A 17,595-nucleotide genomic window follows, 5' to 3' on the forward strand; every position below is an offset into this window, starting at 1 on the left:
CAGACCCAGTAGCATTAACAGCACAGGAGACATCAGTACAGACCCAGCAGCATTAATGGCACAGAAGGCATCAGTACAGATCCAGCAGCATTAACGGCACAATAAGAGAACATGCTGAACAATATATAATAAAATACTAACAACTTGGATGACAATTGCTAAAGCTCATTTATAATGTAAAACATAATCAAACAGCAGGCCAATATTTGCTTGTTTTTTTAAAATAAGTTTGTTGTAGTACAAGCCTTCTCACAGAGAAAACTACAGGCCTAAATGGCTTCCCTGGTGAGTTCTACTACATTTAAAGTAATAGCAATATTGATGATGCACAAATTTTATTACCTAATAAAGGGCAGGTATGAAATCCTACAACTAATATCACATTCAATAATAGAAAGATGATTCTTTTTCTCTAAGACAGAAAGCAATTCAAGAATGTTTCACTTTTATACAACATATTATTGGAGAATATAACTAAAGAATTAAGTAATAAAAAGAAAAAATTTATGTAGATAATACAATCACCTAGTGGAAAAAAAACTAAGAATTCTTAAAAAAAAAATGTTGCTAGTTATAATAATCTGTTAAGACCAGGATAAAGGCCAACTTATAAAATGTACAAATGGAAAACTGAAATTTAAAAGAAATACAACTAACAAAATGTATGAACTACTTTATATAAGACCTGGGCATCAAAAAGTACAAAAGGGAAACTAAATGTATACTAAATAAATACAGAGTTATGCCACATTCATATATCAGAAGAACAACTTTTAAATGTAAATTACCAAGACATTTATCTGTGAGATCAAGGTAATATTTTTAAAAATGAGCAAAAAATAAAGGTAGAGGCTGAGGAGTTGATGTGATGGTTTATATGAGGTGTGCCCCATATTCTTGGGCACCTGGATACTTGGTCCTCAGCTGGTGATATTGTTTTAGGCAGGTTTACAGGGTGTGGGGAAGTGTGCTACTGTAGCAGGTTTGAGGTTTCCAAAGCTATATGCAATTCCCCAGGGGGCTCTCTGCTTTCTGTTTGCAGTTCCATATGTGTGCTCTCAATGCTGCTCCTGCGCCATGACTGGCACACGATGCCAGGCTTCCCTGCCATGATGAAAACAGAATAGTTTATCTAGGGCTTACTGTTTCAGAGGGTTAGGAGTCCTGAGTTGCCTTGGTCGTGTTTTATAACAGCTGCAGGATAGAAACTAAGAAGTCACAATCATTTTGAAAAGGAACAAGTTGGAGAAATTATGTTTCCTCACTTAAAGGAGGCTATATGTGAACACACATGAATACACACATACATAAGTGAAGTGAATGGACACTACAAAAAGTAAACAGATACTTGAACTCAATTACATTAGGAAAAAATGATATCAAAAAAGTTCTACAAGAGAGGACAGTATGTTAAACCAAATAGTGCTGGGACAATTGTATCTTCATGTGAAAGAAAATAAACTTGACTCTTACTGTATACCATGCATAGAAATGAACTTGACCCTTACTGCATACCACACATAGACATGAACTGAATCCTTACTGTATACCATACATAGAAATAAACTTGAATGGTCAAAGACCTAACTATCAACCCAAAGCTGCAAAACCTTTAGAATAAAATAAACAGTAAAATATCTATGACCTCAAGTTAGCCTGGGACCTCTTGGGTAGGTCACAAGAAGTAGAACCATAAAATATATTCCTGAGAACTCAGGCTCCACACAAACAAAATCTTTTGCTATTCAGGAGGCAATGATAGAGTAACTAAAAGGTGGGGCTGGAGAGATGGCTCCATGGTTAAGAGTGAGTACTGCTCTTGCGGAGGACCTGAGTTCAGTTCCCAGGACCCACATCCACCTGTAACTGCATCTCCCAAATCTGATGCCATTTTCTGGCCTCTAAGAGCACTGTACTCATGTGCACAAGCCCACACTCTGACACACATAATACATGTACTGCATTTATTAAAAGGCAATCTACAGGCTAGAAGATAAATTTGTAAACTATACATTTTACATAAAGAACTCTTACAATTCATTACCAATAAAAACATAAAACAATAAAAATTGGAAACAATTTGAATTGTTTATAAAGAAAATACATAAACAGCAGGTAAACACATGAAAGCACACTCTTCAACATTAGGCACTAAGGAAATCCTAGTTGAAACCACAGTGAGACAGCACTTGCAATGTGCCTTGTAGAATGGCTAAATTAAAAGCGCAGTGCACCTCCTCCAGAAGAATGGCCCAGAAAGGTGGCTTTCTTCAATTCCTAGAATTCATGAATATATCAAAGGAGACTTTGTAAGATGTTAAAATGGGGAGACACAGAGTTGTGATGGCTATTCTTGGTTGTTCAACTTGACTATATCTGAAATGAACTACAATCCAGAAATGGAGGACACACCTGTGATCCAAATCTTGAGTCTAGAAGACACAAGCTTTTGATCCAGATCTTGAGGTGGGACAACACATGTTCCTAACCCGATTCCATACACACTTTAAATCCAGATTTTGAGACAGACCTTTAGTCTGGGCCATACCTTCTGCTGGAGACCTACATAAGAACAATGAGAGAAGGGTTCTTCTTCACCTGCTTGCACTTACTTGTCAGCACATCTGTTGGAGCCTACCTCTTCAGGATTCCATCTTATACAGAACAACTGATATACCTGGCCTTGTGGAACTGAGCAACTACTAGCTTCTTCAACTTCCCATTCACAGTTAGTCATTAATGGGTTAGTTGGTCAGCAGCCTATAAGTCATTCTAATAAATGCCATACTATAAAATTCATTCCACAAGTTCTGTGACTCTGAGGAACCCTGATTAATACAACAGTACAATCTGAGGGACCCAAGCAATCAGGTCTTTCTTTGATGGTGGCCAGAGGGAGAAGCAATGATGGCAGATAAAGATATGATGTGTTGAACATCATCTACCTATCACTGATGGCTTAGAAATAAACTCTCACAATCAGTTAAAAAAAAGACAAACAAACAAAAACAAAAAACAGTGAGCATGCCTCCCCAACGTCTTCAGAAGAGACTACAACTCTGCCAGCCCCTTAAATCCAAAAAAGCATATGCAGAATTCCAGGTCTAATAAATACATGCTTCTCAGGCCATTCCATTTGTGGAGATTTGTTGAAGTTTTCCAGTGTTGGTGAGCATGTAAAGCAACTGGAACTCCCAGACACTGCTAGTGGAGATTCAAAACGGCACAATGACTTTGGTAAATAGCTGTCAATTATTATGAAGTAACATAAACTTATCATATGATCCTTCAATATTGTTCTTATGTATTGGTCCACTGCCAATAACAACTCATGCCCAGTAATAATGTTTCATAACAATGTCATTTCAGCTAAATTTTCATAAAATAAACTCAATGTCTGCCAAATACAAAATATATAGATAAAGAAAATTAAAGATAGCCTGGCCTAGTGGCACAGGACTATAAGCCCAGCTACTTGGAAGTCTGTGACAAGATCAAGAGTTCAAGACCTGCCTGAGCTACAGAGTGAGTTCAAATCCAGCCTGAGTAGCTGAGCAAGACGCTATCTCAAATTAAAAACCAACCTCTGGAGAGTAGAGGAAGCTTGGGGCATAACACACTGAGTAAGAGCACTAGCTGCTCAAGCATGAGAACCTGGGTTTGGAACCCCAGCACTCATGAAGACAGAGGGACATGGCTATGTATGCCTGTAATCCCAGCACTGGGATGGGGGACAGGAGAGAAGATTTTTGGGGCTCACTGGCTAACAGCCACCCCAGCTTCAGGATCAGTAGGGGAACTTGTCTGTAGGGAATAATAAAGCAGGGCACACCTCTGGCCTCAAGACACCTCAAGGAAATGGACACCTGCACATACATGTGCACGTACAGGCATACACCAAACACACAGTAATAATAATAAAAACAAAAACAATAGCCAAACAAACAGAAAAACTAGGGATGTAACTCAACAGTATATCCCTTGTTTAAGATGCATTAAACCCTGGGTCTAATTCCCAGAATTGCAGAAGGAAGAAAGGAATGAAGGAGAGGGGGAGAGATAGAGGGAAGAAGGGAGAGAGGGAAGGAGAGAGGGAGGGAAGGAGAGAGGAAGGAAAGAAGAGAAAGGAAAGTTATACTATTGAGTAATTAAAAGAATGAGCTAGGGGGCTGGAGAGATGGCTCAGCAGTTAAGAGCACTGACTGCACTTCCAGAGGTCCTGAGTTCAAATCCCAGCAACCACATGGTGGCTCACAACCATCTGTAATGAGATCTGATGCCCTCTTCTGGTGTGTCTGAAGACAGCTACAGTGTATTCATATATAATAAATAAATAAATATTTAAAAAAAAAAAGAATGAGCTATACTGATCTAATCAACACAGGAATGAATCTCAAACTCCATTCTGCCAAGTCAAAGAGGAAAGCACATGAAAACAGATGTTACATCCTTTCATTGATACAAACTGCCAGGAAAGCCAAACTAGTTTTTTCCTGTAAGCCATGGGACTACAGTGGGGTAGAAGCAGGGGGCTGACCGCAGATGATAATGAAAGAAAGTTTATGAGTGATTACAATATTTTGTTTTATAAATTTTGTGATTAGCAACAATAGACACTATTTCAAATTTATTACATGTCACACTTAAAATTGTTAATTTTGTATGTAATTTGTATCATAATAAAAATAGATTTAAAAGAAATGAAGTTGACAAGTTTGAGCCATTACTCAAAAGCAATGAAAGATAACCTGGATAAATCGTATCTAATTTAACGTGCTGAGTGTGTGTGTGTGTGTGTGTGTGTGTGTGTGTATTTCTTCAGGAATGCCTTCTCCCTTCCTTGAGACGCGGTTTCCCATTGGTCTACAGTTCACCAACTAAGCTAGACTCTCTGGCTAGAGAGCGGCAGAGAACCTCCTGCCTCCACCTCCCCACTGCCAGGATTACAAGCATGAGCTGGGCGTGAACAATCACACCTGCCAGCTTTACTTTTTTATCCTTTCCCTTTCCTTTTCCTTTTCCTTTCCCCTTCCCCTTCCCTTTCCTTTTGTTCCCATGGAGCCACTATGTAGCTCTTGTCTTCTTAGAACTCATTATGCAGAGCAGGTGGACCTCAAACTCACAGATATCCACCTGCCTCTGCCTCCCAGATGCATGGGATTAAAGGGGTGTGGCTTTATGCCTGGAAATTTTTTTTTTTCTGAGACAGGGTTTCTCTGTGTGTAGTCCTGGCTGTCCTGGAACTCACTCTGTAGATCAGGCTAGCCTCGAACTCTCGAACTCAGAGATCCCCCTGCCTCTGCCTCCCAAGTGCTGGGATTAAAGGCGTGGGCCACCACCGCCCGGCTATGCCTGGAATTTTTATGTGAGGTCTGTGGTCAAACTTGTAAGCACTTTACTACCCGGACCACCCTCCCCCAACCTCTTAGCAGTTATATATTCTAATCTTACTATTTCATCATTTATTTTAATGACATTTATCAAAATAATTTAATTAGGTCTAAAGTTCCTCCTGTTACTTTGACCTCCATCAGAATACACATGAGTTTTAAAATTACTCAGCTTCTCTTGCCTATCCTGGCTCATCCATCACTGTGATGTACAGCTTTAATCCACGGTGCTCTGCAGCTCCTGATTAAATCACTGTTATCGTAATTCTTCCCCATAGTGTTTGTTTACACAATCTCACATTTTGAGGTTTGTTTTCTCAACATTGTGTCCATCGTAGACGACTCTTTTTCTGTTTAAGTCTTTCCTTGCCAGTCTGCAAGTAGCAAATGCTACTTGGTTGTTTCCCTCTCATCCCCCTCCTCTTCCTTGAGGAAGGGTCTCACTGTGTAGCCCAGACTGGCCTGAAACTCAGCTTTGCAAATGCTTAGGGTTCCCCTAACTTCTGATCGAGGCTATGACCCCATAGGATGCTGCCGCACCATCTTGTGCCTTGAGCACAAGCACTGGGAAAGCCAGCTCACTGTGACTTTGTATGTGACCTTTTTTCCACTCTTGTTTTAATTTTTTTCTCCTCTTGGCACTTACTGGTTTTACCAGGAATTATATGTTTGTTCTCAAAGCCTCGGAAGCAGGAGGTTTCTATTGGAGAACTCATGACTTTAATTAGTTCAGAGTCACTACCCACTTTCCATTAACATTAAATTACATAATACAATATTTTCCAAGGTTTTCTCTATTATCTCTTTCTGTTACTCTTAATAGATTTACAACATACACTTTTCATTGTTTTATACTCTCATTATCCTAAACCCTCTTGTATCTTCTGATTTCGCTGCTATATTCTATAGCATCTAACCTTCGGCACAGTAATTTTCTCTCCGGCAAGGCTAATGAACTGCACAATCTGTTTCTTTGCTAGTGTGTGTGTTTCTCACATGTAGAAGGCCTACCCCATTCTATCTCAAGGCTTCCCCATTCGTGGAATGTCTTGATCTCCACTCCAGGACTTGAAAACTCACGCTATTTCTAAGTAATTTTAGCACCCCTTCCTCTCACTGGTGGTTTATCTATTACCTTACGTTCATGGGGCTTGAATCCAACTGTTGGCTGAGTTTGCCTATTCTTCATCACAGTTAATGATTTCAGTGTGTACTTTTGGTGCTTTTAATCATGAGCTCATCTTTAGCAGGGCCTACTCCTGAGAATCACTTTGAGCTGTGTTGCTGGGGTGTCACTGGCCAGTGATTTGGGATTTCAGGCATTCCAGAGATGTCTACTTAGGGACAGATTGTCATGTTTTTGCAAATAATTCCTGAGCCATGTTTCTGAGCAGATTAAAAGTCATGTTTTGGACCTAAAACCTAAGGTCAGACCTGAGCTTAATTTTCTCTAGAGAACTCTTTCAGCAATCACTCAAGCTGAGACCATTTCCTTGTCTTCCCCTGAGCCGGCAGACAGGCCTCTGATCTCCTCTCCAGTGTGCTTCAGCTGCTTAGAAGTTCCCAGGTCACACTGCTCAAATTCCAAAACCTTGTCTCCTGTCTTTTGATGGATGTTCAAATCCAAGCTTCTAGTTTATTGGGACCAAAAATGAATTCCCCTGTCAGTACTGGGCACATTCCTCTCATCTCCAGCCTCATTTCTGACGCTCGTCGTCTCCACTGTGCAGGTGTCTGAGGATTACATGTGTACAGAATCCTTTTGTGTTTATAGCAGGACCAAGTTCAACGCTCTCCACCCGTCATCTTTCTGGAAGAAGAAATACCTCTGTCCATTTAGTCATGTGGCCACTTCCCAAGAAATAGTCTCAGAGTAATCCATGGCTATGTACACAGCCCCAAAACACATTAGTAAACTGAAGCATTTGTCCAGCAATCCAGATGTTTTTGTCTATATAGTGTAAAGTGTTTAGATGAATTTGTTCAGCTCATCTGGCATTTGAAAACAGAACAAACTTGCATTACTAAGTACGTTGCTATTTCACAAATCCAGGAATCCCATGAGTGTCACATTGTCTCTTATTTGCTGAGACATGTTAGAGTATATAACTTTCATTTAAACATGTTAAAATGCTGTCATTCTCTTATTTTTCTTACACGTGCATGTGTGTGATGTGTGTGCATGTGTGTATGCTTGCTTGAATTGTGTGGGCACATGTGAGTGTGCACAGGTATGTGAGAATGGAGACGGAGGCTGACCTCTAGCACTCTCTACCTTATCCACTGAGCCAAGGTCTCTCGATTAACCCGAGAGCTCGTCCATTATACTAGTCTGCCTAGCAAGCTTGCTCCGGGGAGCCTCTGCCTCTGCCTCCTAAGTGCTGAGATTATGGGCTGGCAGCCATGCCCACCTAGCATTTATGTGGGTGCTAACAAACTCTGGTCCTCATATTTACACACCGAGTGGTTTGATCATTGAGCCTCTCCACAGCCTGATAATCCTCACTAGTTTTGCCCTTTTTTTGTTCTGTTTATTTTTTTATTCTTTTCACGATACAAAATTAAGATTAACAGCATTTACCAAATTTCTAAATAAAGACTAAAAGAATAAAAAACAATCACTCCATGCTTTAGGAGTAGTAAAGTCTAATTGTGTTTATTTATTCATCGCTCTGGTCAGTTGTTCTCAATAAGCATAGCCTATTGGTGTAACATTTTCTTGATTGTTGACTGTGTGGATGGTGCCACACCTCAGCAGGGATGTAGTCCTGGGTTGAAGAAGAGAGATAGGTGCACTGACCAGAGGGAAGCAGTCCCTGTATGACCTCTGCTTTGGTTCCTGCCTCCGGGTTCCTGCCTTGAGTTCCTGTCTTGGCTTCCTTCAATGATTGGCTGTAACCTATAAGCCAAATAAACCCTTTCTTCCCCAAGTCTATTTTGGTCAGTGTTTTATCATAGCAACAGAAAGCAAGCTAGTACAGAAATAGAAATAATCCTATTTCTGGGGGACGTTGGATCATTTTCTGGACATGCTAACTTTGAGATATCTAATGAGACTTTTCTAAACAGAAACAAAATGGAGTCCAGGAAAGCTGAATGAAGGCACAATCAGAGAGATGCATTGTGATTGGCATGTAGAACCATGGATGTGGGGTAAGATTACCCAGATAGAGGCTGTGGACAGACAGAGACAGGGGCGCTGGTCACATGGGTCAGTGTGCTTTACTTTTATAGGCTAATCATTAAAAGTGAAGAAGGGAAAGGGGAAGTTGGAATCATAACGTCCAAGAGATATCAGTGCTAAAGGGCTAAAACAGTCCATGAATTCAGCACTGTGGAAGATCAACTAAGGTAAAAATTAACCGGTGGCCATCTTTAGTATAGATGCTGTAGTTTGGTAAAGAAGAAAGGGTAGAAAACAGAGTAAAGCGGGTTAAAGGTCCATCCACAGAAAACAAGATGGATGTCCACTCTCACAGGATGTGAGGAGTGTTACAGGAACAGGGCTTAGCTCAGGGAACAAGTTCCAGAGGACAGCCAAAGACAATTTCCCACCATGAGTTTGAAGAAAGGAGATTTGAACTGAGTCTAACTTTGTAGAAAGAATGTGATGAGATTTAATCCATGGATGGTGGAAGGCTGTGGGAGAGAGACAGAGACAGAGTCTGTGGTCGGTGCCTGGAAAAAATGAGCAGAGGTGGTCAGAAGATGGGTACCAGGAAGAGTTATAAAAGCTGAAAACTCAGGGCTACATCCCTGCTGAGGAGTGGCACCACCCACACTGTGGGCCCTCCTCCATCAGTCAGCAATCAAGAACATATCGTACAGACAGGCTATGCTTATTGATAACTGACCAGAGCAATGGATGAATAAACACAAGAGGTGAAAACAAGGGTAGCTCTCTCTGCATTTCATGTTGCTGTGACCAGATACCTGACAGATGCAATCTCAGGGAAGAAAGGTTTATTTTGGCTCTTTGTCTCAGAGTTCGATCTAGAACTGCACAAATGTATGACAGAGGAAAACTGTTCACAGCCTCACAGGACGCAGAGGTGGGGAGGGGTGGCCAGAGATGATACACACCTCAAGAACCCATCACCGCATGACCTAACTTCTCCAGACAGTCACCACCTCATTTCCAGGCCTGTCTTCCATTTATCATCTTATTTCGGTTGCAAATGTTCACACAGAACAAAGGATCCACACTGGCTGGGATTCCAAATCTCCCAAATAGTCCCAGCAACCAGCTTGACATCATGAGCCTGGGAGGACATCCCAGAGTTAGCTGGACATTAGGCTCCTCCACACTCTCTCCAAGCAGCTATAAAGGATCTGTAGAGACACTACGTACATCCAGGGCTGAACCAAGCTCCTCTTGACCTGGTGCTTCAAAGACTTAACTTGGAATAATTATTTGCATTTAAAGGATTTAAAGGGCTGCAGAAGAGACCAGGAAAGACACCAGCACACATAGGTGCTATCTACCTGCTACTCTGGATTGGGGGCTGAAGGTCTTCTCTGGAATTGAAGCCCTGTTGATTTGTTCTTGTGTTGCTATGAATTCAAATGCTAAATTCTGCACCCCACAACCTGGCTGCCCCACGAAGAGTGAATTCTCACACACATCATCTTTTGTTGTGTAAGCATTGCTTCCCAAGTTAACTGGTGGATAAAAGCCTAACTCCTGTGACTGGGTAGTAGATAGAGGTAGATGGGTTTTAAGTCCCCTGGCTGGGGATTCCAGGTAGAAAGAAAGAGGAAGAAAGAAGAAAGGACATCAGAGGAAGGAAGAAGATAGCCACAAGGGCTGGCCAGATGGAGCAGGAGCGACCCAGATGGAACTTGACAAATGATGTCTCCAGGATCACCATAGGGAAGTAAACAGAACAGCCTAGAGGGTTGATATCTGCCCAGCTCTAGTGCTTTTAAGCTGATTATAAATCTAAAGGTTTCTTTGTCTTTTATCTGGGAACAATATGACCTGAAGTGGGGTAGAAAACCCTAACACTTAACAAGGTGGTATAACAACCCTCAAAATAATAATAACCACTACAAGGTCCCTCCCCCACTATAGAATGGTGGGCTGTTGGTTCAGCAATTGTAGAGGCCAGAAGAGTAGTCACTTGAAAGTCCCTACTGTACCTGATTAGATAGATTTGTGAGAAGATGAATTTTGTCAAAACACTGTGTTGGGCTGCACATCTGCCTCTTCACTGGGGTGCCAGAGTTCCACTGGCAAGCCACTCATGTGAAGCAGAACACAGTCCATGATAGGGGTCCCAGCCCAAGTTCTTCAGGGTGAGAAACAGGGAGATCTTAGACGGATGCTGTGGTTCTCAAACTCCTGTGCATGCAGATGCCGCTTGACACCATGAGGAGTTGAGAACAGGCTGCAGGTCCAAGCCTCCCCTATGAGCCAGGCAGGAAGGGGATGGCTGAGCCCAGGGCAGGTCGGAATCCCAGTGAATGCCTAGAGTACCGATAGGCTGGAAGAGAGAAGGCCTTCTTCAGGAGAGTTAGGCAAGGGTGTGGCTCTTTACAACAAGGCCACCCCATGTCCTCCCCCACCCCAACTCCTCCACTCCCCACCACAAAACACCACTACCACCACCCAGTGATCCTTGATAAAGGAGACAATCTTTGCTTGTCCAAACTGCTGTATTTAATGGAAGATGTGAATGCATACCTTACTCAATGAGAAGCAGGGATTAAATGAATACCTTTTTAAAGGAAGGAATGCCTAGGCAGGGAAGCTCATTGGTTGAACACTCGGGGCCTATCTAGACACCTCATTAGCATGGAGAACTCTAGGTTTTTATGCTCCATGACCAATTGTAATGGTCCTCTCAGTGGGGTGTCATGGTTATGGGTTCCAGAACAGGTAGAACCTGGCAGCCAGCTGGTTCTATGCCTACCATTCTCAATTCTAAGATTCCCTGGGGTGTTGAACCTACTTCAACCTTACCAGTTCTTCTGTCTTGTGGCATGGTCCATTTATCCCACACACTACATGACTCGCATGGCTATGTGTTCACTCTCTCCAACCCAGCCATAGCTCCCATCTGTAAGATCTGTCATGGACTCAGGAACAAGGCAGCAGAAGGAGATCCTGGGATACAGGTGTGTATCTGAAAAACCATAGGCAAGCATATCTAAATGTGGGGGCGCTACATAACGCAAATCTTCCAGTCAACACCACCTCACAGATGAACCAACTTGATGGCTTAGACTTGGTTTTTGAAACTTAAAATCAAACCAAGTACCCAAGTATTAGCCTAGCCAATCCCCCTCCAAAGCCACCACAGATTTACTTCTATAAACAAATCCTGTTCCCCCAAGAAGGAGGCTGGAGCTGACATAGCCATTGTTGGAAAGGCAATTACCATAATGAGTGAACACTAAGCAAATGGAAGGCCGCTCCAGCTGTGTTGTTGACAGAGTGTAATAAGGGTGCTGCCTGAGTAGAGTTAATTTGCACTTTTCTCCACAAGCCTGGTGCTTCCCAAGCCACTACTACCCATAGAACTGAAGCCCAGCTAATTACTCATGTTAATTACCCAGCCACAGGTCAGATCCCAAAGCTGGTTAAACACAGTGAAAGGCTAAGCATGGTCTTAGAGCTGCACAGAGGCTAAGGTTGGATGGGTCAACCTTTCTGATTGGTATTCATTCTCCTTTGAGAGGCACTAACTCTGCAGGGGGCCTGAGCTTCCTGAGAGCACCATGCCCTACTCCCTCTCAGGTCTCTTGGGATCCTCAGAATCCGTCACCCCTGGGGTTTTCTTTTCTGTGTATGGAACATGCTAATGGGGAAAATGTTCACAAATACAACTAAACAAATTAGATTAAAATTTAAGAAGTTAGGTGCGTTGGTGTCCATTTGTAATCTCAGCTCTCGGCAAGCAGAAGCAGAAAGATTTGAGTTCAGTGCTAGCCAATCTCCAAAAAGAAGGAAAAGCCCAAAGGCAAAAGGCCCCACCTCATATATATTTCCATTTATATAATATTCTGGAAAAGGCAAAAGCATAAGGAATAGACCAGAGGTTGCCAGAGGGGAGGTGGTAGAGAGAGCTAACCACAAAGGGGAGCACCATGGATGTGATGGGCAGATATACATAACAATGTAATACGCTTGTCAACATTTATTAAATGGTATAAATTTGTCAAAACCTATAGAGATGCCCACTGCAAAGAGTGAATGTTGTTGTATCTTACTGTATAAAGTTACAGAGAAATGTAAGAAAAGACTAAGATTTGTTCTCGTTTTTTATGACTGCAGTTTGAAAGTTTGTCATTACTACTAGACATTGCTAAGGGGTCTTTTTCCCGCAGAGGAAATCTTTGAAATTCTAGCCAATGACCCCAAATGTGGAAGGGGAGCCTGGCCTGTCCCACTCATGTGCAATGAGTGTCCTGCATGGATTGCTTCTGCGGTGATTCAGCAGGTGTGGACCCCCTTACACACACCCATGTTAAACTTCAGCTATAAAAGCAGGATAGCGGGGACCAGCAATTTACATCAAGACCAATCAAGTCTTCACTCCATGACGCCAAAATACTTGGCTGCAAACTAGACAGCACAGCCAGTTACCCAGATGTTGTGTCTCTCTGTGCCCCTCCAGTCTGTGTGACTGAGTAGAGACAGGTTTCAGATTGTGCAGCTGGTGCCAGGGAGTCGCCATCATCGTTGGCAGCTCTCTGCAATAATACATTTTCCAAGTGGCTCCCCAGCTGCCTTCACTGGGGTGGCAGGGGCCTGAAGTTCTTTGTCTTCTCTTGTCAACAGCTGTTGCCTGAAATGACACATTATTGAGTTTATAAGTTCTGCTGTACGCCTTACTTTTCTCCATTAGGGGCCTGCAGAGGAACCCCTCTCAAAAGCTTGTGCTGAGGCATCTGTGTCACAGGGTGCATTCATTATGATAGCCACTGCAAAGCTGAGCACAGCAGAGCCCACAGACAGTTTTACATTTGTTTCTAAGGACTTAATTAACAAGTTAAATACCCTCAACTTCACAAATCTGATGGCAGCATGTGAGTAGGTTCTTGTCACTTTCCTGGGAGCTAACTGATCAGGGCTGAGAAGTGAAAATATGATTAAACCAGATCTTGAGAAGCTTGCATGTCTATGGCTGTCAGGTACACCTTTGCGGCAGAAGCAAAAGGAGACAGTCAGAGACGGATTCCATGGACGTCTCTCACCACAATATGCCCGCTACTGTCTGCCAATTCAAAGACTCATGCTCTGGAGGTGCGAGTTCAGCCTTCTAGAAGCACAGGTTATCAGGGTAGCAGAAATCTTAAGCTGGCTCTGATGAGTTTTTCTTGAATTCAAAGACAAATGAACACTAAGGTTAGTGTAAAAGAAAAAGGCATAACAAAAAGGGGTTTATGCAAAGAAAATACATAGAGTCTAAAACTAAAATAACAAACACAAAACCCAGTAGATTAGCTCAATCCCACCCTCTGTCTCACTATGCTCACCTGTTCCCTCTAAGCTCTCCCAAGAATAAACTCATTTTGGGGGGCTGGGGAGATAGCTCAGTCAGTAAAGTGCTTGCTAAGCACAAGGGTTCAAGTTCAGGCCTCGTGTGTGAAGCTGGGCACAGCAGCATTTGTGTATCAGTAACTCACAGGAGTCTCCTGGGGCTCACAGGATCCCGGGGGCTCACCAGGCCTAGGGGAAATGGTGAGCTCCAGATTTCAATGAGAGACCCTACCTCGAAAGAGAAGATGGACAGCAACTGAGGAAGACACTGATCATCAGCTTCTGGCCTTTACATGCACATTGTACATGCACGTGTATACACACACACACACACACACACACACACATTCACCTTTCAGAAGCTTCAACCAGTTCAGCCTGCCCTTGGCCTGTCACGATTCCTCCACTGCTCCTTGATCATCAAAACCCTTGGAAATATGTTGCTTCTTCCTGAAGTTCTTAGTTCCAAAGGCTTAAAGAAAATGTCATTGGTTGAGTTCATTTTTTCCATGCCAGCAGGCCTTACAGCAGTACATGTCACTGACACTTTACTACGAGTCACTGCCAGTCGATGAATTGACAGCCCTGGGATCAACTCCAAACTGCTGAATCTGAAACAGAATAACAGGTTGGCTCCAATCAGCAACCTCATAAGGAATAATGAGAGAGGGAGGGGGAGAGACAGGCAAACCAAGAGACAGAGAGAGAGACAGAGAGACAGAGAATGTTAAATATTCACAGATCCTTTGGTTGTTCGACCGAGGTCAGGAATCTTAATTTATGTAAAATCGTCAAACAGTATTTGCTCAAATTTCATAAATGAGAGCAGGGTGGGGACAAGCAAAGATGTCTCCTTGCCTTTTCCACCATCAACTGGATGACCCTCAGGACCCACCTTTCCTGAACAAGCAGTGAGGTGGGACATGCTCAGTCTTAAAGGAAGCCAGTTCTGGCTGTTTACAACTCTGCCATGGGGGAGGCAGTAACTGTTGAGCAATGGTAGATTGCACTACCACTGTGAGCAAAAACCTGGGTTCCATCCCCAGAACCAATAAATGAATGAAACGAAGTTAAACCCTTTCATTGTTTGGCAATCTACATCCATCTCCCTTCTAGTGTGAAGGGAAAGATTCAAAGGCCTATTCATTCAATAGCCAGATGCATACCTGAGAATACACAGTGATATACCTGCCTCTTCTTCCATTTCTTCATGAATCCCTCATGGGTTCAATCCCATCCTGGTTGCCCTCCTCTGAATACCCCAGTGGTTAATGTCGCCTTCTGACTGGGGGAATTCAGGTCTATCTTAATCCATTTGGGCTGCTATGACAAAATACTCTTGACTATGGATGCCTCTTAAACAACATAAATTTGTTTCCTGAAGGCTGGGTAACTCCTAAAGGTGTCTCAGCTCTGTCCTCTGGTGAATGCTATATCTACACCATAGATGGGACCTCTAAAGGAGTCCTCACAAGGGGATGGAAAAGACAACCCCTTTTCTCAGGGCACTAAATCTCTTTAAGGAGGTCAGTCTACATGACTTAATTAGCTCACAAGTGACTCTTAGTGATACCACATGGCAGAGTCTGAGCCAAGGGACTGTAACATGTTTTAACTTGAAACCTCATACTTGTAATTTAAAACTATGTACTAGGTATCAAGCTCACACTACCAATGCCTACCATGGATAAGGAAGCTAAGCAAGATATGTTATTTATTCTTGTGGTACTTTTCTCCTGACCACTTACTGAGACTGATTTTCTTTTCTCCTTCTTCTGGAAGTTGAGTCCTTAAAACCTGAGTAAATAAAGAGGAGGAGGTGGTTCAGTTGGTAAAGTGCATGCCCGTGCAAACACCAGGACCAGAGTTTGATCCCCAGCACCCCTGTAAAAATAAATCTGGGCATGATGGCTTGCACCTGCAATCCCAGTGATAGGGAAGCAGAGACAAGCAGATCTCTGGGGCTTGCTGGCCAGCTAGTCTCAACAAATCAACAAGCTCTAGGTTCAGAGAAAGATTCTTGTCTTAAAAATGAAAGTGGGCTTGACTATTGCTGGTATAACAGCTTTAATTACATTAATAGCTAGCACCACTGCTTCTGCAATTGCTTTGACACAAGAAGTTAAGACAGCTACTTTTGTAAATCATTTAGCAAAAAATGTTACTAATGTGTTGAATATTCAAAAGGATTTAAATAGGCATTTGGAACAACAATTGATGTTCTTTATCCTATTCAAATTATTGAAAGGAGGTTCAGAGTTTAAGAGTAAGAAGTCATCTCGAGTGTCATGCCAAATACTATTGGATTCATATTAGTTTCAAAATTTACAGAGGCAGTCATTATAATTAGGAAAACGTTTAAAGATACTTGCAGTGTATTTGGCATAATTCTAACACCTCTCTGGATGTTTTAACTTTGCATAGTAAGCTTATGAATTTAAAGAATGCTGTTCTGCTGAGTGTTGATACAGCAGATACTGCTGATAAAATTATCCAAGGCCTGAGGTCAGTATTTCTGTTTTAGTCAAGCTTCAAGAATGGTATATATAGCTTGATCATGCTAGCCCTTTTTGTCCTGGGAACAGTTTTATTCCCACCCATCATGTTAAAGCTTGTCTTTAACAACATCAACATGTTGGCAGCCAAAGTACATGGCTTGAAACTGAAAATGGACACCCAGACAGAGTTATTAAATTAACAGGCTGGCAAGCCAAGGACGAGTAAGATTCTGCACAGAGCCTTACCAACCTAAGACAGAAGGATGTTGCCTTTGATAATGCATATTCCACGATGGGTAAGGAAGGCATTCTTGTTAGAATGACCTAAGACAGGCTCAGTCTTATTTATGAAATAAAAAAAGGGGGAGAAGCAGAGAGCTTTTGAGACTGCTTGGCAAGAATCTGACATGGGCCAAAGACAAGGAAATGGGCTTCAGGCAGGAATCTGACATTAGGCTAGAACAAAGAGGTAATTTCAGTCAGAGTTCTAAATATTAGGCTAGAACAAAGAAGTAACTTCAGGCAGAAATCTAAATCTTAGGCTAGAATAAGAAAGTAGGCTTCAGACATGAAAATGACTTTGGGCTAGGACAGAGAAGTAGGCTCAGATATTGTGGTCATCCTGATAAGCCCTTAGAAACAGTGATCATGGGAGTGTTCACAGAACTTTGTTTATTGTCTTGCTTGTTTTTTGATTATTTGTGTTTATTGTCTTGATTGTTCCTTGACTGTTTGCATCTATTGTATTGCTAGTTCCTCAACATAGAACTGACCTTAATACTTGTGTAATTAAAATGGCATAAAGGCAAAAAGGAGGAGGGGGGATGGGATAGGGGGTTTCTAGGTTGGGGAAATGGGGAAAAGGGGATGACATCTGAAATGTAAATAAATAAAATATCCAATTAAAAAACAAAACAAAAAAACAAGCAAACAAACCAAAAAAGAAAGTGAAGAGCAACTAAGGAAGATACCTGACATCCACCTGTGGCCTCAACACACACAGACTCACATACACACCACACACACACACACATACACACACACAAACATACACACAGACTCACATACACACCACACACACAGACTCACATACACACCACACACATATACACACAGACTCACATACACACCACACACACACACACAGACTCACATACACACCACACACATACACACACACACAGACTCACATACACACCACACACATACACACATACAC

This window comes from Grammomys surdaster, unplaced genomic scaffold (assembly GCF_004785775.1).
Source record: "Grammomys surdaster isolate TR1022 unplaced genomic scaffold, NIH_TR_1.0 328, whole genome shotgun sequence".
Taxonomy (NCBI): domain Eukaryota; kingdom Metazoa; phylum Chordata; class Mammalia; order Rodentia; family Muridae; genus Grammomys; species Grammomys surdaster.